This window comes from Podarcis vaucheri (assembly GCF_965113315.1).
Source record: "Podarcis vaucheri genome assembly, chromosome: 8".
In the NCBI taxonomy this organism is placed as follows: Eukaryota; Metazoa; Chordata; class Lepidosauria; order Squamata; family Lacertidae; genus Podarcis; species Podarcis vaucheri.
In genome coordinates, this window is record NC_138766.1 from 47,409,187 (window position 1) to 47,432,289 (window position 23,103).

At 41.8% G+C, this 23,103-nt stretch overlaps 1 long non-coding RNA gene across 1 annotated transcript in view; it reads right to left on the reverse strand.

The window, feature by feature from the left end:
* Positions 1-580: 580 nt before the first annotated feature.
* LOC309539876 overlaps positions 581-23,103 on the reverse strand; it is a 28,800-nt gene continuing 6,277 nt past the window's right edge. The window contains exons 2-3 of the long non-coding RNA XR_014223019.1: positions 16,275-16,396; positions 581-855 (exon numbers count right to left, since the gene is read on the reverse strand). This is a non-coding gene — a long non-coding RNA (uncharacterized lncRNA). The remainder of the gene's footprint in view (positions 856-16,274; positions 16,397-23,103) is intronic.

Genomic DNA, 23,103 nt, shown 5'->3' on the forward strand with positions numbered 1-23,103 from the left:
AATTCCCTAGAGCACCCTGAGCCTTGTTCAAAGAGCAGATCATCTTTCATCTAAGGAAAAAGGAAAGCATGTTACAGATTGAGAATTTATTTCATATAACCCCTTTAATTTGTTGGAGATCTGAGTTCTAATAGTAGAAGCTATCTTACACTATCAAAGAAAAGGATTTATCAGATACCAATAGCATGGAACACTTCGCTCGGCTTCAAATCATTCTTTTGTTTATTTCCTAATATTGAAGATTTATAGCTTTTGTTACCAAAGTGCAATTCACTGTAGTCTTGGTGTCAGTGTGAAGACCACTGCTTTGGATCAAGGATGTTTGTCTTCCACAATTGTACAGATAACCCTTTATAGCAGATCAGTAAATCCAAAGGATACTTGAAAGAAAACCTCCATTTCACACACTACTTTGTACATGGTGGCTTTGAAGTGATGCATGTTGCTGCTAAGCGCATGATGAAATTCTTGGCTGTTTGTTTTACTGTACAACTAAATTGCTTTTCAGAACCAAAATAAATGGGAATGCAGGGAATGGTTTTACCATGCATCTAGCGACAATGCTTGTGTACTTGGTTCGCACGGTATATTTTAAACAAGGCAGGATAAGGCAGGACTATAACACACATTCACTGCTCTGCAAAGCAGTTTTCTAGCCACAGCAGCAGGCAGGAGGAAGATACATGATATGGCTTTTGAACACCATCTTATGGACCCTATAGCCATATAGATCAAGACTGAGAGTGCTTTATATGGTGATGCACTTCCAAGGAACAGTACACATCTCAGATTGGAACTCTGGAAATGGTTTCCCATAAGGAGTGTTCACCCATTTGATGAATGTAGTTGGTGCACCTGTGAACACAAATGGCTGAGCAGTAAACTGATGCAGTTAGTTGCATTTATCATTCAACAAGTGTATGATCAGTGTGCAATAGTTGAGCTGTACAAATGAAGTGTATACTCATTCACGCAAACACTTGCACACAGCTTGCGCCTGTGCTCGGTGTGTGAATAAGCCTATAGAAAAAGCTGGAAGTGGAAAAGCTTGAGACTGCCTTTCAAGGCATGCTTGAAACTGTGCAGCACTGTAGCCTGTTGCAAGCAGTGTGGTAACAATGGTTAATTACCCAAGGATGTAATTGCCCAGCTCTTGCATACCTCCCATGTAATTCACAATGTTGTTCCATTTCATCCATTTTTTTGTGAATTATTGAGCCTATCTCACTTTGTGGCTCTTATTTTTCATAATTTTGATGGTCTTTAATTCCATGGTGCTGAGAAAAAATTCATTACTCAACTGAGAATTTTTGAAAATTGCCAGAAGCAGTAGCAATAGTCACTGTCTGTTTGTTTAGTAAATGACTGAGCCATTGCTTAGAATGACAGGATGAGTTGGTGAACAAAGAAGGCCCCCAGTGTGTTTGTGTCGGAAGTGATGTAGACAGCTCAGTTCATTTCAGCTAGCCAACTTTGGAAAGAAAATTACAAGTTTAAAGTGAAACTAACATAGTAGGATTTATTAGTATGTGAAAAGTTTTTCAAATAATTATTTCAAAAACATTTACATCAGTTTTGGGAAAGGACAGTTTTCAAAGGATATACGTACTCTGCCCAGCAGGGATAGGGCCAAAGTATTATTCCCCAGCCCACCCCCAAGCTGCTACAATTTGGTTTGTCATGGGAAAGCCATTGTTCAGCTTTTATCTGTTCAATTTATTAATCCAATGTGAGCCCCCACAGTGCTGTTGGTGGAGAAGGCAGGAGCTTTCCCGTGATATTGTACCACATGCATGGACTGATGTAGTTCAAATGTTTAAACATTCATTCTGAAAAATATTAAATCCATTTTCCCCCTGAATATATGTTCAAAATTTGAACATTTTCCATGCAAAACTGTTTGCCAAATTTCCTGTTCTGCATTTCTCTGCCTTAACCTATGTTGCAGATGGGCGTAAGGAGACATTTCAGTGGAAGCTTCTTACTTCAGTGCTTGGTAAAACTAATAAAACTAATAACCACCTCCACAGAGAAATCCTAGTTGATCATTAACCAGAGATTTGTTGCCTTGGATACAGAGTCAGGTAGATTTACTAGATTTTTTTTAAAAAAACAAGCCTAATATTTGATTTCAGTGCTCTGAAAACAGAAGCAACATAGTTTCTATGAGAAAAGCTTTCAGTGATAATAGCTTAATTGCTGTAGAAAACATCAAGGGAAAATTAACAAAGATTCATGTGTGTGTATGATTGTGGTGGGACAATGTTAAATAAATATACTGAATATCGACCTTATACAAAAAATAATATAATTTCCAAGCAGTTGTAAGAAATCAGTACTTCAAAACTTTCAGAATTGTGCCAGCAGATAAAATATGTGGTTAGGCTGTCTATATAAAATCACTAAATTGATAACATTTTATTCTTGTTTTTGGCAAGGATGGGAAATTGTTAGAGGTATTACAAATCTGTGTTCTGATATGGGAGAAATGTGTCTTATTGTGGCTGGGGGAGATGAAGGTGTCTGGTTGTGTTGCTACAGCTGCAAAGGTAAAGGACCCCTGGGTGGTTAAGTCTAGTCAAAGGCAACTGTGGGGTTGTGGCACTCATTTCGCTTTCAGGCTGAGGGAGCCAGCGTTTGTCCACAGCTTTCCAGGTCATGTGGCCAGCATGACTAAACTGCTTCCTTCTGTTCACCTTCCAGCGGTCATGTCTCCTCTGGTCACTGCTATCTACGCTCTTCACCTCCTATTTTTCAGCTTCTTACAGGTGAGCAGGAGGCATTATTACAATTCACTGATACACCCCAGCCAGGCAAAAGCCTTCAAGGAGAGTAGTGCGCAGGAGTGGTGAGGGTTGTTGTTTTAGGAGATGATCTGGGTAGAGTATTGGGGGCCAAACAGAGGGGCTTGGGCGGCCTAAGGCTCCCCCCCACTCAGAAGGTAGTGGCAGCAGCAAGTATCTTAAAGGAAGCCGGATCTCAGCTGAGTATTGGAGGGGCTCAGCAAGTGACCATCCAACGACAGGTCCTTTTAATGGAGTCCAGGATGATCACAGGACCTTTTCATCCAACTGACAACCTTCCTTTTCTTGGAAGTCTAACACAACTGTATGCAGGGAGGTTCTCTATTGATGTTCTAATGAATGTGTCTAGGCAGGAATGCAGCCCTTCCAAGTGTCCCTAAAGATAAGCCGTCCCAGTTTCTGACTTGATCCCAGAATGTCCTGCTTTTCCTTAGGATGTCTCTATTTTCATTGGAGAAATGTGGGAGGGTATCCAGCACCTGAGCTGTCTGAAGGCAATCCTGTGTAGGACAGTTTTTTTTAAAAAATGTTTAATGTTTTATTATGTTTTTAGATATGTTGGAAGCTGCCCAGAATGCTGGGGCAACCCAGTAAGATGTATGGGGTATACGGTAAATAGTAAAATTATCATTATGGAATGGGACATTCTTATTTTCATTGGAAAAATGTTGGAGGGTATGGGAACACAGCCTGTTGCCACAATTCTGCTGTTCCCCATGCATGCTAATTTTACCTGTGTTGAACAAAGAGGATCTGCAATAATTTTAAAATGCTGTCAAGCCACATGCAAAAGTAACGTTTGTTAGCATATTTTTACCATTATACTAGCTGATCTGGAAAAAAGTATTATCACAGGGAAAGTGCATGCAGTTCAGCACTTTTGAGATGTATTTTAAACAATAACACACTGACTCAAAGAAGATCTCCAACAAAAGAAATTGATTAGGCTTGCTAGCCCTTTCATTATAGCCAAAAGACTGTCAAATTACTTCTTTTCCAAATGTAAAGTTTCCCCATTCTTCATTATTTTGTGCAATATCTAATTTTGCTCTTCAGTTTGCTGAAGTTCTCTCTTTCTCTCTCCTCTTCCTCTTTCTCACACACATAAAGAAGAGAAAAGGTGTTCAGGAACAGAGATCCTATTTAATTGCTGTCAGTGTTCTGAGCAGTATGTAATTGCTGTTAGGAAAGAAGAAAGCAGTCTCCAGTAACACATGGTACCTCTGCTTTTTCTCCTGAGATGACTGACGAGTGTTATAATCTTGCGACTTTTTCTTAGAAAAGAGGATCATCGTAAAGCCCTGCTATGTTAAAGAATATTCGGTGATCAGTATCAGAGTATTTTATTGTATGAGTTACATCTAATAGGCTTATACTAGCATGATTTCACTGTATGAACTAGATCTACCAGGTTTATACTAGTATGCATATTATGTTGTGGTCCAGTGGCAGGAATTATTTAGTTTTCAGTTCTGCAAAGGAGCTCATGTTCACCCACATGTGGCCATCCATTTATGTAGATCTAAGTTCAAATCCTGGCTTACCTAATTATATCTCACTGGAAATGAGTGTCAAATATAAGGCATGAAGCCTTATCATGGCCTTTAAGGGTCTCCAATGAATCCTAGAAAACTGTATTGCTCCATATAAATTACTGGACTGAATTACTGAGCATCAATTGGTGGTTGCAAGCATGCAGTAAGGTAGATATTTGGGTCAGCAGGATAGGTGGATGAGGGATATGGAGAATTTCACAATAACTGAACTTTAATGTGAGCTCTGCACTGTTCGCTCGTACACAGTGTGAGCCAATAGTATTTCATGTGAGTGCTAGCACTATTTAATTTAAATTTAAATATTTAATTTATATGTTTTAAAACAGCACAAGCAACATTTTTGAGCCACAGCCATTAAACTGATACTCTGTTAATTGCCATTGTTTTGGAGTTATACTGCTATATGAAGTGCTGAAATGTGTATTCCCTTTAACTCAATTTTATTGAGGTGATGATAGTTGGCATTAACATTCATTGCTATTTCCCCCCCCCATCTTTTATCTCCTCTCCATTACACAAAGGTGGGTAAATGCTTAATGGTACTAGCAGCTTTGCAAATATAGGGAAATGTATTTTAAAATAAAGGACTAAGCAGCAGTACAGTGCATAGATTCAAGAGTACAAACCATACCCTGCTTTGGTCATGTTCCATTGCGCTAAACATGTATTTGTTGCATAAAAATCATGCATACACACATACATAATTCACCATCCAGTAGAAAATGGCAGTGGCACTGCTTCTCTTAATAGCTGATAATAAGAATAATATCAGTTATGTCCTTTCCTGTGTTCTGTAAATTTCACTACTGCACAATGCTTAAGGAAAAATTCAGTGCCCTGAGCAACAGTTGTTCATTCACAGAACCAGGTACTTTGTGTCCTTGCTTTCATATCATGCTGTGTCCCACTCACATATACATGGCATAATTCAAAATACATTAGTTACATTTAAAATACTACAGCTTTTCCTGGCAAAGGCCGTTGCCAACTTTGTTACTGCATGTGGCCATTCTTGGCTTTGCAAGAAGGTGGGAATGAGAGAGTGGGGAGGATTATTGGATTGTTGTTCTTTGCTATGTTGTAATGTCCCTCACCCCATACCTGCTGAAGGAGGGGATATCTTGCTGCCTAATGTCTGCACCATTCGCACACAGACAATGGTTTTAAGTCTTTTGTTTCTTTCCTGTTCCCTGAGGAAATCAGGTGCACAGCAGACCTGTAGTGCTAGTGAAAGAGGTTCCACAACTCCTGAAGTTAATATATAGAATTCTGTCTCCATGCCCACCAAATCAACTAATATTTTAATGAACCATTTTATAAAATTTGATATTTCTATGTCTTGTTATGATAAAATACATCTAATGCTTTGTCCTGTCCTGTCCTGTCCTGTCCCACCCCCACCCCCACTTTCTTTGGGCAGCATCTTCTTTCAACAACATACAAGGATCACATATTATCAATTAAACTCATTTATGGACAAATTACAACACCCCTGGAGGCATCCAAATGGCTGCTTGATAATGGGCAATCAATAACAGTAGCAGTACTGTCAAGTGTGATATTGACTACAAAGCGACAACTGCAACACCTGTTAGGAGAATCAAAAACGGTAGTTTTGTGTGTTTTTTTGCAAATTGCCAGCCATGGGCTCAGTGCTGGATTTATGTATAAGCTAAACAAGTTATAGCTTAAGGCCCCACTCTCTTGGGGCCCCCAAAAAAATTTAAAGGGGAAAAAACCTGGATGTACATTTCCAAAATGTAAGATAAAAACAAAGTAAAACCTACCTACAGCAAACAGTGTTGTGTAGATCCATAAATTACTATATAGCATATATTCAACACAAAAACAGTGACAATTTGTTGTTGACAAAGGACAGCTGGACATATAAAGTGCCCCATTACCTTCAGTAGCTTAGGCGTCTCATCAAACCTAAATCCGGCCCTGCCTGGGCTTGGATCAAGCAATCTAATGAAATGTGAATTGCAACAGACCAAATTTGAGTTAAGAAAATGTGATTCAAAAGACAATCAGGTACAGAACAGTGAATCTCATCCCTAGTAAGGGAGGGAACTGATTTAGCAATCATATGTGGGAAAGGAGTTTAGATGCCAAGGTTTATAATCTGGAATCATTTCCCATACATATTCCAAGTTTATGCTGGAAATGTTTAAAGAACAGAAAATTTGTCATACTTATGAACATTTTTCAGATTTTAGTGTTTCACCAAGATGGCATTCATGATTTGATATGGAATCAAAATTTTGCAGTGGAAAAAGTATGGATGTGTCCCACTTTTGAGTCTCCTATCCACTTCTGCTACAGATCCTAGTTGAGGTAGACCCATTAAAAGTTCTCTGCAGAGAAATCCTAAGAGCGACTGGCCAGGAGGGGAGCAGTGGCTCCTGTGAGGTAGCTGCAGCTCTGCCAGCTCCTGCTGTTCTGGGCAGAAGATGGGGAGCTGGGTTCGTTTTGTGTTTTGTTTTACTTGTCTCTGTCTTGAATATGGACCATCTTAAAAAGGTAAAGGTAGGATCCAACTAATCCATGGACAGCCCTTCCCTGTAATACTCCACTTGGGGCTCTATGCTGGTTTACACTGGTGGAACACACTGCTGACAATTGCTTCTTAAATACCAGTGCTTTTGACAGGTCAGAAGATTACCATTTCTGGGTAATCTTCAAAGAGATTTGCCACAGGGATCATGCATACTCTCTAAGTGGGCAATCCTGCTCCTTATCTCTCCCTCCCCAAGCTATATTGAGGGTTGTTATAGCTTGTTCGGTCTGTGCTAGTTTAGAGGTAAGCTTCTTTATAATTGTGCATGATGAGAAGGGCTGGGACTTGGTGACAGTGAACATGCTTTGCACGTAAAAGGTCTGAAGTTGAACCCCTGGCATCTCTGCGTAGAGTGGGGGGAATATTCCTGTTTGAAACCCTGGAGAGTCACTGAACTGAGAATACTGAACTAATGGACCAATGCAATGATCTGACTTGGTGTAAGACAGCTTTTGTTCTGCCCCCACAGGGTTCAGTTATTTAGTGACAGCAAATCTGTGTTTTAGTATTGGGTAGAAGAAATAATAATGGTGCTCCTTTAAGAAGTGCCCTTCCCGTTTCCAGACCTCCAGGCAGACTGGGAAATGAAGGCTCAATAATATTCTAGTTTCTATTGTCTCTGCCTAGAGTGGGGAAAACCTCCCTCTCTCCTTTGTAGCCTAGTTCTGTTTTAGTTCTTGCAAACCCAGGAAGAAGAGTAAATTCACTCATTCCTACAGAAGTTCATAAAGAGCCTCCTAACCACATTCACTCAGAGCCAAAAGAACAGCCTACTGGGATATGAGTAAACGTGCCTTGTGAACTTCAATAAAATACATGTTTGAGAGTTTTGTGGGTTTTTTTATTATAGTTATCCAGACTGAGGGAAGTCCCAGGATGGAACAGCTTCCAAGGCTGACACCTGGTTCCCCACATCAGGTTCAGGCAATACTTTGCAATACAGATCTTGGAATGTGTCTGGGGTTAATTCCTGGTCTTACCAAACTGTTCTGGGTGAAATGCAGCCATTATAGCTAGGTAATAACGCATTTCTTTTCATTACCCTTGACATTCAAATTTCTCATGACTAGAATACTCTGAGAATACATTGTTGACCTTGATTACCATCATACCAAGTACCTGATGTTTGCAGAGTTTATTATTCACTTCCTATACTGGATTTGAGGTGTTTTGTGCTAACGGTGAATAATGTAGAGAAACATTCAACAATTGTACACTACTGGATAAAAAGATGACCTTCAAGTTGAGACTCATTCAGCTTCAGCAGGAGTTTATAGACCTACCTCCTCTCTAGCAGTACTGTTACAGGAAACTATTTTTCCCTTTCTCACTTCAGTCAGGAAAATGGCTGTTACAAATCCTTGTGGGGGACATACAGTATTAGCTACAGAGGCACTCTATCGTTTTCAGTGCCGCCGATTTGGGAACTTAAGTTGCTGCCCGTGGAATAGCTTTTCGGCCACCTATTTAGCATCAAAGATCTTGGTCTTTTCCCAGCTGGAAGGGAAAGTCTGACTCTTCCAGCTATTTATTCTACTCTGACTGTCTTCAAGTTACACTCAATGGTCCCGGTGTCTCCATGTCTCTCAAACTGAGAGTCAAAGTGAAGGATCAGACAGAAGTCATCCAGGCCCAGCCTGAGAGGTAAAATTCTTGGCCTGTAGAACTCTGATGCATTCCCTTGCCTTCATCTTCAGCAGGCCAGGACCTTGAAAGCCATTGCTAAGACTTCACAGGACCCAACCTATTCCTGGGGCTAGTCTGTTTCAGCTGTTCTGAATTTCTGAATTGTAAATTGCTGCAACCTACCCTAGGACCTGCTGGTGAGGGGTGGGTAATAGTGCCACTAGTAATATCAGCAGTGCTATTTGCTAGAAAAAAGAGGTGCCAGAACTCACCACGAGCACCTCATTCGTTCTCTTGGAATGGCAATGGTGCCCACCTGACAGGTGCCAGAACTAAATTCCAGCAAGTTCTGGCTGGGGGGGGGGAACCCACACCCTGAATATCAGTTGAAACAAATGCTAAATTATTGTTAGTTCTTGGGGAAACATGGGAAATAAAAGATTGTGTGCACAATTCATACAGGTGAGACTGAAAAAGTATTGAGCCCCATCTAGCCCATCCTTCTGCAGCGACATGGCTCCCTTACTCTGGAAGATGATCCTTAAATTACCTTTTAAAATTGCCATTGAAAATCTTCCAACTTCTGAGGGCAACTTATTCCATTGCCTATCAGTTTATTTTTACTTCTGAATTGCTGCAGTTTGAAGACATTCCCTCCTGTGCTACCCTGAGAGGGCCTTGCATTAATTATTCTTTATCTTCATGACAGCTGATTACATATTTCATAACTTTACCATGTCCTTCTTAACATTTTCTTCTTTAAGTCATGCTTTGCTTAGGTTCTTTGCAGTATTTTCTTAAATTATCTGTACAGAAGGCTTTTGGGTGTCTGCTTTCTACCATATCTATTTCAGATTGTTTCTGAGCTACATAAATTGCACACTGGCTTTAACCTCTATTTTATATAGCCCTGTTTGGATGTATTAGTCACAGCTAACACCAACATGTGAGCAGGAAAGGGCACCCCACTGCCCATACGTATGTTTGAAGGGGGCATATACAGACTTCCTTGTGATCCAGAGCTCTGATCATTCAACATTCCGGAATGCATGGAAATCTGTAGGTGAAAACCCCCCAATTTAGATATTTGTGTTCTTCACATGGGTGCCAGAAAGAGGAGCTACGCCAATGTGGCCCTACTCCCTGTCACATTTTAACTGTGAGTACAATGCCTAAATGTGGGACGTGGGTGGCACTGTGGGTTAAACCACAGAGCCTAGGACTTGCCGATCAGAAGGTCGGCGGTTCGAATCCCTGCGACGGGGTGAGCTCCCATTGCTCGGTCCCTGCTCCTGCCAACCGAGCAGTTCGAAAGCACGTCAAAGTGCTAGTAGATAAATAGGTACCGCTCCGGTGGGAAGGTAAATGGCGTTTCCATGCGCTGCTCTGGTTCTCCAGAAGTGGCTTAGTCATGCTGGCCACATGACCCGGAAGCTGTACGCCGGCTCCCTCGGCCAATAAAGCGAGATGAGTGCTGCAACCCCAGAGTCGGTCATGACTGGACCTAATGGTCAGGGGTCCCTTTACCTTTACAATGCCTGAATAGGATTTATGTGATTCCCGATTCTTGTCTCCTGCGGTCTCCATTCTACTGTACTGAGAAACCTTGTCTTACTCCTGCCCCTGCTCTCATGTCCCCAGTCCAAGGATGAAAGATGAGGAAAGGGTGACACAATACATTTCACCATACAATCCATGGATCTGGGGCTGATCAAAAACGGCCTTCCCCCACCTGATGCCCTCCAGGTGTGCTGGGCTACAACTCACATCAGCATGGCGGTGTTGGCTGGGGGCTGATGAGAGTTGTAGTCCAATGGTGCCAAAGAAAGACAGAACATTCTTTATGTATGCTACAACAGCAGCAAGAATACTCATCGCAAAGTATTGGAAGACACAAGATTTACCCACTCTGGAAGAATGGCAAATGAAGGTGATGGACTACATGGAACTGGCAGAAATGACTGGCAGAATCTGTGACCAGGGAGAAGAGTCGGTGGAAGAGGATTGGAAGACATTTAAAGACTACTTGCAGAAATACTGTAAAATTAATGAATGTTAAAATGATGTTGGAATGGAAAATAAGTGGTATTGGCAAAAAGACTATTAAGAATATGCAAATATGGATTGACAATGGTTGAAATTACATAGTTATAACAGGTTAAGATACTGAGTAAAGATAAATGATAGAGGGTAAGGATTTGCTGAAAGGAATTTTAAATGGGAATACAAAAAGGGAGGTGTGAGGAAGTCAGGAATCAAGTAAACGAACTATAAGATATGAAATACTGATTTTTCTTCTTTTTTAAACTGATTTTTACTTTTTGTGTGTTTTGTTTTTGGTATTTTTGTATCCTTTTTCTTTCTTTTTTCTACTATGGCTATTCTTTGTTTTTATCTTTTATGTTTAAATTTTGTAAACTTTTATTGTCTTTAAAATTCTAATAAATATTATAAAAAAGAGAGTTGTAGTCCAAAACATCTGGATGGCACTAGGCTGCTGAATACCAGTCAAGAGGATTTGCAAAGAGGTAGTTTAGTTTTGTGAATACTGGAAATAAAGTATGCATTGTTCCATTCCAGTCCTGCTGCTGCAAACATTGACTGTGTAGAAACCCTCACTTTTGTTTTTAAAAGAGATTCATGGAACTGATTAAACATTTTCAACTAGTTTCTTGGAACAGGAAGATTGTTGTTACCTATGTAGTTTAATGACAGGATTTTACTGTCAGCAGTAAATGAGTTGTGGTCCTGAAATCACATACTAAGGCTGCAGAGGAAACACAATGATATATTTTAAGATGCTAACTGGAGAAGATTTTATTTGGAAAACATGGTGAGAAATATGAAGTCATTTTAAAACAAGTGCTATGTGGGGTGTTTTTTTTTTAAAAAAAAGTATTATTGAGCATGTTAGCTTCTGAAATCAATCTTAGAACAATTTGTGCTCACTTTCTAAACTCCTAAATTGGTTTTCCTCCACATAAGCACTCAAAATTCATTTACTATTTTGGTGAGGAGCTCCCATTTATTTATCCAAGCATAAAGTCAGAATTATATTTACCTAGAATCTTGGAGGAATAAATAGGCCTCATAAATATTATTGCTGCTTGGTTATTAATGAAGGTTAACACATTCAGTGGCTGCCTAAGTTCAAAACGAAATACTAAGAAGGGTCAGGAGGACTTAATTTCCCCCCACATCACATTTCTATTGTTACACATGACCCCCAATCTCTGGCAAGTGGCAGCAAGATTTCAGGGGGATTTTTTAAGCCCAAGGACCACATTTCCTTCTAAGCAACTCCTAGGGGGTCCACATGCCAGGGCTGGGTGAGGCCAGATGCAAAGTGGGCAGAATGACACATGTACCGGTATATGTTACCTTTGTAACATAGGTTAGTTTCCACACATACTCAGAGACCCTTCCTCCATCCAGGCATCATTAGAGTCTAAGGAAATATTAAAATCTTAAGGGTAAAGGACCCCTGGCAGTTAAGTCCAGTCGCAAATGACTCTGGGGTTGCGGCGCTCATCTTGCTTTAAAGGCCGAGGGAGCTGGCGTTTGTCCGCAGACAGTTTTTATGGGTTTTGTGGCCAGCATGACTAAGCCACTTCTGGCACAACAGAACACCGAAACCAGAGCAGCGAATGGAAACACTGTTTACCTTCCCGCCAGAGTGGTACCTATTTATCTACTTGCATTTTTGGGGGGTGCTTTCGAACTGCTAGGTTGGCAAGAGCTGGGACCGAGCTGGGACCGTTGTGGGGATTCGAACAGCCGACCTCCTGATCAGCAAGCCTGAGAGGCTCAGTGGTTTAGACCACGGCACCAAAAACACTTAAATGGTGCCTCTTTTCGCTTCCCTTGCTGCAGCTTTTCTCTTTGCTCAAGCCCCACCTGCTTGTCTCTTATGTAAAACACACTGTGCAGAACACCCAGAGGAGGAGGGGAAGTCTACAGCTTTCCAAATGTTGCTGAACTCCAGCTCCTATCAGCCCCAGCCAACATGGCCAATGGTCAGGTAAGGTGGGTGTTCTAAAGCCACAGGCTGCCCAGGGGCGTACGAAGTGGGAGGCGGAGGGACAGGTCACCCCGGGTGCCACTCTGGGGTGTGTGTGTGTGACAAGATGGCCCCTGCCTCTCCCTCAGCTGTAGAGTGGCCAAGGGCATGTACAATCCGTACGGGCTGCCATTCTCGTGCGCTGTCCATACGGGCTGCCTCTTGCACAGTGACCATAGTCTGTATGGATGTCGTACGTGTGTCACCGGACGGTTCACCCCACCCCTCGGCGTCCCGCCCCGGGTGCCAGAGAGAGTTCCTCTGCCACTGAGGCTGCCTACTCTAGAAGGTGCCCCAATACGGAAGCCCCATATTATTCAAGATGGCGCCACCCCAGAGGAATTGAATAATCTCTTCAAGACTGCTGTCGCCATTTTGTCTCTTTAAGCAAGGGGGAGATAAAGGCAAGGGAAATCTTCTGAGTGGTTCCCTCTTCTTGGTCTAACTGGAGCAAGAGGAATTCAGCTCCATTGCATCTGGGGAGCTATTAGGAAGGTTTTCATTTGGTCCTTGCTTTCCTTCCACATCTCCCAAACTGGTTCCGAACAATCTGTCTTTGGATGTTTTGGAACATTCACACTCTACTATCAAAGAAGCATCTGTTAAAAGTGCCAATACGTACTGAACAATATTTTATAAAACCCAAAGTGGGCAGTGTTATTATGAACATAGGCAGTGACTCTCATGTTAGTACTGATTTGTGCCTCTATTCAATAAAATTTCACAGGGGCATTAGTGCTCTGTTGGCTTGAGGCTATACACATGATAAATGTATGATGTAACATAATTCTTTGAAGGCTGTAGGCTACTATTCAGGGCTTAGCTGGTTTAATGTTAAGTATCTTGCAATGTTGCTTATCCAGCTCACTGTTAAAACCAACATCCTTTCAGTGGGAAATTGGGGGGCGGGGCGGAGAGAGAGATACCACCTGATATGGAATTAATCCAAATCTGCACAGGCTATAGAGCTGTCAAGGAAACCATGCACATTTCAGGAAATTAATTTGACATTGTAAAAGTTCACTGTGACAAACAAGGAGCCAATTATATGTACAGGAAGAGGTGATTACACAGGGGAAGAGACTGATCAAAGTGGGGAAGCTCTGAAAAGAGCAAGGTCCTACTCAGAATCTTAAAAGGCTACATGTTGTGGAGGTAACATATCCAGGATAAAAATCAGTTAAAAAACACACACACACACACACACACACAGAGAGAGAGAGAGAGAGAGAGAGAGAGAGAGACTCTTAAAATGATACCCACAATGAAAGTAGTAGTAAGAGAATTCAGACACCAGGTTTCAGCAAAATAATGCATCGGTTTAAAAAATTATAAAGTCAATCATGGAGTCAATCATAAAGTCAATCATGGAGGGAATAATGCTCCTAGTGAATTTGAGAGGTCTTGCTTAAATCTGGCCCCCTTGAAAATGGGACTGTTGACGAGTTGGACTTTATTCTTTAAATAGGATCAGGACTGGGGCCAACAACTGTGATCCCTATTTCCCCTCCATGTGAGCATTGCTTATTAACTGAACTTTCTGCATAGGCTTTTGTGAAGTAATGAAGTGGATTAGCTGATGACTACAAGCTGGTCAGTCTCTGGTTCAAATCCCATCTCAGCCATGTACTCAGTATGTGAACTCAGGCAAATACTTGCCTTTCTGCAGTTCGAGAACAATACTGGCCTTCCACTCAGGGGTATTGTAACAACTGCTGCTCTATGTGAAGCTCAGTGGTACCTCAGGTTAAGTACTTAATTCATTTCGGAGGTCTGTTCTTAACCTGAAACTGTTCTTAACCTGAAGCACCACTTTAGCTAATGGGACCCCCCACTGCTGCCGCGCCACCGGAGCATGATTTCTGTTCTCATCCTGAAGCAAAGTTCTTAACCTGAGGTACTATTTCTGGGTTAGCGGAGTCTGTAACTTGAAGCGTATGTAACCTGAAGCGTATGTAACCCGAGGTACCACTGTACTCTAATAGATTAGAGTCTGATGCTGGGGAGACCTGAGCTAATAAATCACACCAGGGTGGGGAAGAATATATTTTATTCAGACTGCAGTAAGAAGGTACAGCGTGGGTGCCCAGGAAATATTTTTATCCATGTTGCTTACATCATGCCATCATGAGCATATATTGTCTTACTTGCTGACAGGTTACAAAGCGTTGACGTATACGTTGATAAAAGGTGCACATCCTCAGGACAAAGATAGTAGGAAGAGAACATTGCTAACAATTGCCTTCTCAGAGCCCCATCACACAACATGCAAGTAAGCAGGCAAGCGTACATTTAAAGCACACAGTTTCCCCACAAAGACCCATGGGAACTGTAGTTTCCCCCCACTGGGCTACAATTCCCAACTCCCTTAACAAACTAAAGTTCCCCAGGTCCTTTGGGAGAAGTCATGCGCTTTAAAATGTCAACAGGATGTACTTTTGTTGTATGGTGTGGATCTGTCCACAGCGTGACTTTGTTGTTGTTTGGTTGTTTAGTTGTGTCCGACTCTTCGTGACCCCATGGACCAGAGCATGCCAGGAACTCCTGTCTTCCACTGCCTCCCGCAGTTTGGTCAAACTTATGTTCGTAGCTTCGAGAACACTATCCAACCATCTCGTCCTCTGTCGTCCCTTTCTCCTTGTGCCCTCCATCTTTCCCAACACCAGGGTCTTTTCCAGGGAGTCTTCTCTTCTCATGAGGTGGCCAAAGTATTGGAGCCTCAGCTTCACGATCTGTCATTCCAGTGAGCACTCAGGGCTGATTTCTTTAAGAATGGATACGTTTGATCTTCTTGCAGTCCATGGGACTCTCAAGAGTCTCCTCCAGCACCATAATTCAAAATCATCAATTCTACGGCGATCAGCCTTCTTTATGGTCCAGCTCTCACTTCTATACATCACTACTGGGAAAACCATAGCTTTAACTATATGGACCTTACAGCGTGACTTACTTCTGAGCAAACCTGCGCACTGTAAGTTCCCTTTTTGAAAACTGACTCATACACACATAGCCCAATCTATGAATGTCTACTGTGAATAAAGACATATGCTCATGTAAAGTGAACTGATTGCAGTGGTAGGTTGCTAGATCATTTGATTTTTACTAGATGTTAGGCCCTAAATCATGTAGCTGTCTGTTGAAAATGTCAATGTTACATACTTAATATCGGCACATGGGCTTTGAAGTGGGGGAAAGGAGTACTTCCTAGGTGCTTAGCTACCTTGCTGTGCTCCTGATTAATCACATAGAGCGTTCAATAAATGCTGCGTTAAGGAATATTCCCTTTAATGTCTTCTGTATATTTTGCACAGGTGTTTGAAGAAATAACATTTTAAAAGATGCTGAGTTTATAAGCACTACATATTATATGAAAAGCAGGGACATTAATATTTTGTGTTCTTTAAAAATACGGCTTGAACTACTACTTGAAGACATATGGTGCCATTAATCTTTCCCCAGCAATTATATTATTTCATGCAGAGAACAAGACCTACTCATTATATCTTGCATGGCTTTTTTTGCAGGGAGAGCTTAGAAATCCAACCTTTGCCATCTCAGCTCCCCCAGCTTACAACATATTGAGAGAGAAATTGGGGGAATTATTAAGGATATACCAAAGATCCTTGAATAAAGACATGACTGGTGTCATATATTTATTCATAGCTGACCTTTGCAATATGTGACCTATTGAGCCAAACGTAGTCCATTGTTCACTTTTTTCCAGCTGGCCTTCCAGGTGTGATGTTCATTAGCTAGGTCGTGGTCCTTCTCAGTTATGCTCTCCCTAGTTCTTTGAAGAAGAAAAAGTGTAGCGTTAGGTTTTTAGTTTTAAATGTTGTACTTTTTTATCTTCTGCTTTTATTGTAAGCCACTTTGGATGGGCATTTCTTCAGAATAGCAACCTTAAAATGTTTTTAACTAACTAACTAACCAAGCAAGCAAGCAAGCAAGCAAGCAAGCAAGCAGGCAACCAACCAACCAACCAACCAACCAACCAACCAACCAACCAACCGTTGATGGACTCAAGGATCCATTGGGAATGATCCAATAGGACTCATTTTATTGAAGCTGGTCATACATCTTCAACCTTCATTCCCTCCAAATGGCTTGTTGGTCATTTCTTTACCCTGCATGAGCAAGTGGATGAGGGTAAAGTGGCATGCCATTGGGAGCCAGATTTGGCCATGGGACCTCCAGCAGCTGACTCTCTAGCTTACTGAAAGTCATTGGATTGCATCAAATGAATGCAATGTACAGTATATTGGACTCAAGGAATCTCTACCAAGTTTATTTTTTATACACGCAGTTGACTGCATGGATGATTTTCCTGTAAGAGAACAAAATGCTCTCCTCTCAGATGCAAGGCCTTGGACTCCTTTTCATTTATATGCCTATAACAATGATTTGCTTGTTTTCTGCCCCTCTTATCCTCACCCATTGAGTTCTCTCATTCCATATGGTCTTTGATATCAGGGTAGAGTCCCTTAGTATCCACTAACTTGAAATAAATATTGGCGGTATCCACAGTCCTTTTGTTGTTCTTAATTTTCACAAGTAGCCCCAGTTTTTTTTTTTATAATGCTGCTTTTCATTTCTCTGGAATATACCTTAAAAGACTGGCAGACTTTGCAGCTACAGCAAGAAATTGGAGGTGTTTCAAGTATGGCTAATCAAATTATATTTGCAGTGGTTACAGTTCCATTACTAAATGTTATATAGCACTCTTCCCCCTCCTCTCAGCTTGGTAATAAGCAGAAGAGGTTATAGATAGGGTCAAGAATTGAGCTATTGTGTAGAATTTGATTTTCTGCTTGTACTGCCAATGTTCCAGTTAAAATTTAAATCTACAACTCTGAGCTCTCAGTGATGTGCCATTTTGGGAAAACTGAGTTATAGATTATGTACTTCTCAAATTTAGCAGTCCAAATGATGAGTATATAGGTTTCTCAGCTGACCTAAAAGCTGCAGGATTGAATACAGTGAGATTGACAATCATGTCAAATTAATTTAGAAACACTAGTTCTGTTAAAAGCATGCGGATATGCTGACACATATGTGTACTATATTTAAATTAATGTCCATTCACAAATGTTTTCGACTTTTAAAAAGATTTTAAATTTGCAATGCAGATCTTTGCACTGATCTAGGCACATTATAAAAGTCTCATTAGGACTCTGCAGGCTGTGTAGTATGCATTAAGACAAGGCACCTAATTATCTTATAAATCATATAAATAAATAAAGGCAGAAGTTCCTGGGGCCCAGCAGTTTATTTATTTTCCTTTGATTAAAAGGGGGGCTGTCACACATTTATTTTGATAAGAGAAGTCAGTAGTTAGAATCATAGAGTTGGAAGAAACCACAAGGGCCATTGAGTCCAACCCCCTGCCAAGCAGGAAACACCATCAGAGCACTCCTGACATATGGTTGTCAAGCCTCTGCTTAAAGACCTCCAAAGTAGGAGACTCCACCACACTCCTTGGCAGCAAATTCCACTGTCGAACAGCTCTTACTGTCAGGAAGTTCTTCCTAATGTTTAGGTGGAATCTTCTTTCTTGTAGTTTGGATCCATTGCTCCGTGTCCGCTTCTCTGGAGCAGCAGAAAACAACCTTTCTCCCTCCTCTATGTGACATCCTTTTATATATTTGAACATGACTATCATATCACCCCTTAACCTCCTCTTCTCCAGGCTAAACATGCCCAGCTCCCTTAGCCGTTCCTCATAAGGCATCATTTCCAGGCCTTTGACCATTTTGGTTGCCCTCCTCTGGACACGTTCCAGTTTGTCAGTGTCCTTCTTGAACTGTGGTGCCCAGAACTGGACACAGTACTCCAGGTGAGGTCTGACCAGAGCAGAATACAGTGGCGCTATTACTTCCCTTGGTCTAGATGCTATACTCCTATTGATGCAGCCCAGAATTGCATTGGCTTTTTTAGCTGCCGTGTCACACTGTTGGCTCATGTCAAGTTGCTGTAGATTCTGTAGACATTCCTGATTGTCTGGCCATCAGCACCCACCTTTCCCACATTTTCTTTTTATTATTATTAGTCGAATTTACGGTATATACTGCCCTATACACGGAGATCTCAGGATGGTTCACAGAACAAATTAAAATATAAAACCACAATATAGATAATCAAAATAAAAACAACAACCCAATAACCCCCCCCCAAAGAAAAATTTAAAAGGATATAGGATGTCAATCAATTTGAAATGTCAATTTTCACCACACCCACTTTTACTCTTCAGCCACACCTAGAGGGTTGACCAGAGGCAGGTTTAGGGTAGTGCGACCGGTTTGGCTGCACTAAGCGCCACAACAATGCTGTAGAATGGAGTGAGAAAGGCGGAATTTTGCTGTCACCCAGGGCGCCACTGAAATTTGAGAGCTCAAAGTTTGCCACTGGGTTGACCATGAGTCAATGTGGCTCCTGGCACATAAAATATTAGCTGAGGTCCACGAGCTTCATTCAAGTGGTCTGTGGAATGTCTTTATTAAGTATTCTTACTTATTTTTAATTGTATTTTCATTGCTTCATTTATTTCTTACTCTGCATGTTATTGTATGCAGTACAATTAAATGCAACATAAGAAACATAAGAACTGCAACATAAGAAATAAGAACAACAAGCAATTTAAATACAATTTAAATATAAGTACAATTTAAAATCATACAGCATCTAGCACAGAGCATTACAATTGCTACAACAGGAAGAAAATAATATTAAGTGGTCCACTAAGGCCATCAGCAATTTTCAAGCTGTTTGTGGAGGGGTGAAATATGGGAGCACTACTACCTACATACTAATACTGAGTGTTCACATTTATGTAGCCGAAACTACTCCACCTGCTGCCTGAGGTGAGTGCTTCACCCTGACTCATGGGTGGGCTGGCTCTAGCTTCAGCGTGGGGGTGAAAACGAGATGGGATGGGGAGTTGAATACCCAGCAAAAGGAAGACAGGGGGGAAGACACGACTTTCAGCTTTAATGCTGGGCATAACTTTTGCCTGAAGTGTCACAGTTAATAAATTTGACCTTACGCCACCTCTCTAATCAGTTGATAATACTACAGTGGTACCTCGGGTTATGTACGCTTCAAGTTACAGACTCTGTTAACCCAGAAATAGTGCTTGAGGTTAAGAACTTTGCTTCAGGATGAGAACAGAAATTGTGATCCGGCGGTGCGGCAGCAGCAGGAGGCCCCATTAACTAAAGTGGTGCTTCAGGTTAAGAACAGTTTCAGGTTAAGAACGGACCTCCAGAACGAATTAAGTACTTAACCCGAGGTACCACTGTACTTATTAAGCATATTGTGGCTCTGATCTAAAGCTCTGTATGTGCCCTAGTGAGTATAGAGCTTCTAACTGAGTGGATGTCCTCCTAGATTTAAATATTAGGAGCAGAGGGAAATTCATCTGTATGGAAAAAGAAGGTGCTCTTTCATCACCATAGCAGATAAGTTATATATGTGGAGTAGCTCAGTGGTCCATCAAAGCTCTGGTCTGTGTGAAGGTTTCCTGGATGAGGCTTTTTGTGATCAAAGTTCTTCACAGACCTTTGTTGTGATTTTTAATCTTTGACGTACAAACTACCTTCGCTGCTGAGCACGGTATAAATATTGCAAGCAATGAATTAATAAAATAAGAAGAATAAGGTGAAGACTGAGATGAGATGTTGGAACTGGGAATTATCAAATGCAACAAGAACCTCACTTCCCCAGGTTCTGTTTTGTTAGTTGATTTGTAAAGGAACAATTTTGCAGGCTAAAAATCATAATTATAAACTAATCAGAACTGTCATTGTAAGATCAAAACTGTGGAATATCAGTGTGTTTCTTGACAATGTTGTTCTCAGTTTTGACCAACTGTGCTTGAGCATTTACAGTCCCATGCTCATGTTGTGTTAGGAGCATTGCCACATGGTGGCTGAGCTCTCAGAAGCATCAGCAAGGGTGTTTATTGTATTTTGTTCTGAAATAGAATGTCTAGATATGTTTTCCAGAAGGCAGTGGCGTAGCGTGGGGGGTGCCAGGGGTGCCGGCCGCACCGGGCGCAACATCTGGGGGGGCGTGCTCGCTGCCTCCGGAGTCGCCGAAGAGCCTCGGGCGCAGGCTGTAGCGGAGCCGCATGTCTCACGGAACCGACGAGCTGTGCCCGGCAGGCAGCGGCTCTCAGCGCTCGCCGCAGAGGATGCGCCAGGCAGCCCCTTTTCACAGCCCCGCCTCCGCCGGTGCTGCTGCAGCTGCTGGGCAGTTGCATTTTCCTCGCCTCTCTGCCCCCCCCTCCTCCGGGCAAGCGGCGTCATTTGGGCGGCAGCGCCAGCGGCAACTCACGGGTTAGGGGGGGGCGCAAATTACTTGCCTTGCCCCGGGTTAGGGGGCGCAAATTACTTGCGTTGCCCCGGGTGCTGAGAACTCACGCTACGCCGCTGCCAGAAGGTTCAGTGCTATTCCTCCCTGTATCCCTCTAAAATTTCTGGTTTATTATATGGAGAAGGGTCAAATGTGTGAAAGCTTCTCCTGAGAGAGGATCAGCTCAGTACTTCTCAAAAAGCTGCTTGCTTTTCTGACGTGAATATTAAGATATTCTATGGCATTTGCTGAAGAGGGAATTGCTTAATAAGCTCCAAATTTCCCTTTGGCTACTTTCATTATCACTGTCCATCTTCCCCTTTAGAAAGATTCAGAAGTAGCTTCTACCCCAAGGTAATAAAAAATCTGTTAATTCTTTGCAATATCATCCAGGCTGTCTGTTCACCAGCAGCGTTAATTACCTGAGAAAGACTTCCGTACGATTGACAAACAGCAGGAAGGTATTTCATAGGGCTTCCTTTGGAGCACATGAAGAATTAATATATTTCTGCAAAACATCTTAGTTTGGCAGAAAACAGTTCTGGGCAGGTATTTTTTGTTGCTATGCACCCATAGATTGTGGCTCTACTTGGGGTGCCTACAGGATTTTGTTGGGCTTAGTAAACAGTATGTGGATTGGGCCCTCTGCTGCACCTGCAAAAGATACAAATTTGCATAAAATTGCCCATACTTTTATGTCATATGCAAATTTGTACCCTCTTTTTCAGATGGGGATGTCCATATGCACTCCTACATTGGTGAAAGCACCTGACCTCCACCACAGTTCCAGTATGGCCACTACCCCCAAGTTCTCCTCACCTGCATGGCTCAAGTGCAGATGCCTGGCAGGAGCTGCTGAGACTCAAATAGGCTTTGGAGTTAGGTGCTGCTGCCTTGTTCAATGAGGCATCAAACTGCAGGGTGAAGCCACTTACATAGGCAATGAAGTACTGGACTCTCAGGCCCTGAACTGACTCTGCTCATTCAGGATGCCTAATGGATCCTTCTAATTCAGCCTTGCCCTAGAAACATGACTTCAGGAACATTTGTCTGTGCCTGTATCTGTTTATTGGTCCTTCATCTTGCCTCCTGGTTTGTCCTTTGGCCCTGATGGAATTGTCTTTTGGCCTTGACTTCTTGGCTTGCTCATTCCTGCCTCCTCCTCCTCCTCCTCCTCCCCTCTCTCTCTCTCTCTCTTTTTGCAACTATACAGTTGCCAGCTCCAGGCTCACCTCAAGCAGCTGTACGTACAGTATATAGCTTAGCCCCAACTTATCAGAACAGACAGGCATGGAATTTGTTGTTGAACTTTTACACAATATCCTATTCATTGGCTCACAGATTTTGCTAGGGCAAGTGAAGCAAAGCTGAATGAGGGTTGGAGAATCCTTTTGAAGGAAATAAGCTTAGTTTTTGCAGCACAAACTGCATCGAAAGCATCCTTTACGATGAGACTGTCAGAATCTTTCATATCTCAAAGCTTTGTCTCTGTTAGCACAGGCTAATAAATACATGATTGCTTTGATAGCAATTTCACAATAATTGCTGAAAATAATGTAATGGACTATTCTTATGTTTTCATCAGGCATCTTCTTTTCAGAGTGCTGCCTGATAATGTAATGTTGAATAATTATTATTAAACTATAAATTTAGCTGCAAAAGTAGATTAGCCATCAGTGACCATATCAATGTTTCACCCAGATTAAATAATGACTCAACCTGTGTCCACTTTTATTTGCATAGCGACTGAAACGGCACTTGGCTATTAACTGGTCTATGCATTTATCAAATAATTAGAGACATCAAAGTCCTGAGCCTGAGAGGTACCATCCAGAGCAGTGTCTGAATTATTGTCATTGGGCACAAGAGTACAAATAGCTTCACCTTTTAATGAAAGATGGATGGAATCATATTAACCTCTCCCTAATATGCCTCTCGCCTCAGTCAGCAGCTTGTAGTCAGATGTACAGAGGTGCCATTCCCTAGCAACTAGAAATGCTAATACATTGCTTTGATTAAATTGCCTATCTGAGCTAAGCGAGGTCCCAAAACCTCCTTTTAATGCCTTAGATTTATTTCTTCACATATCCAGCAAGCTGCCTATGAAGGATTTATCCCTACAGTTCAGTAAGTCCACCAGACTGC